The 1,050-nt window shown below is 28.8% G+C and overlaps 1 protein-coding gene across 1 annotated transcript in view; it reads right to left on the reverse strand.

The window, feature by feature from the left end:
- Window positions 1-1,050, reverse strand: part of LOC106869633 (cadherin-23) — a 76,589-nt gene that overhangs the window by 9,568 nt on the left and 65,971 nt on the right. The gene's annotated exons all lie outside the window — the stretch shown is intronic.

Raw genomic sequence — 1,050 nt, forward strand, 5'->3', positions numbered from 1 at the left:
TATATATATATATATATATATATGTATGTATGTATAAATATACATATATACATATATTATGCATTATATAAATGTGTAAATGTTTATATCTACATCTATCTATCCATATATGTATACACATAGAGAGACACACGCATACACATACATCAAAATATGTACACACGTACACATACACACAGACGCATACATGTGCGCATGCGTGGATAAATATATTTCTTTCTCTATCTACAGCTATGCGCATGTATGTATATAAAGATGTATATGCATATGTATGTATGTATATTTATATGTATATGTATGTGTGCGTGAATATATATATATATATATATATATATTTACACACACAGACATATGTATATATATATATATATATGTGTGTGTGTGTGTGTGTGTGTGTGTGTGTGTGTGTATATATGTAAACATATTTATTTACATATGTGATATACAAATATCTGTACATGTACACTTACACACATATAAACACACCGATATATATATACACACGCACACACAATCAACGATGCGCATATATGCACGCACATATATATATGCAGATACTAAAATAGTAAATTCATTTCTGGTATCTTGGACAGAATAAATGTTTCTATGTAAATTGCAGCACTTCTATAACATATAATGCACACACACACACGCGCTAATATACACACCCACACATAACCACAAAGAATTACACACAGAGATACTCACATAATCGTATTCGATACGTTACTGTTAATTACTGTAATAACACACAGTCACATATGCAAGCACGTACATACAAAGAAATTTATATATGTATATATATGTATGTGTGTGTGTGTGTGTGTGTGTGTGTGTGTGTGTGTATATTTTCTGTGGTCGTCATTAAAGAAAATAAAAGGTTAATGGAACCGAATGTACAATCGATTATTTATTTAGTTTTTCATTTAAAGTTGTTGAGTACAGAAAAATAAAATTAAAAAAATTACTTTCAGTGTTGAAGATATTGAATAAAGCAGGACAAATGGGTATATAATATCCTATTGTATGTATGTGTGTATGTATGTATGT

This window comes from Octopus bimaculoides, chromosome 22 (genome assembly GCF_001194135.2).
Source record: "Octopus bimaculoides isolate UCB-OBI-ISO-001 chromosome 22, ASM119413v2, whole genome shotgun sequence".
In the NCBI taxonomy this organism is placed as follows: Eukaryota; Metazoa; Mollusca; class Cephalopoda; order Octopoda; family Octopodidae; genus Octopus; species Octopus bimaculoides.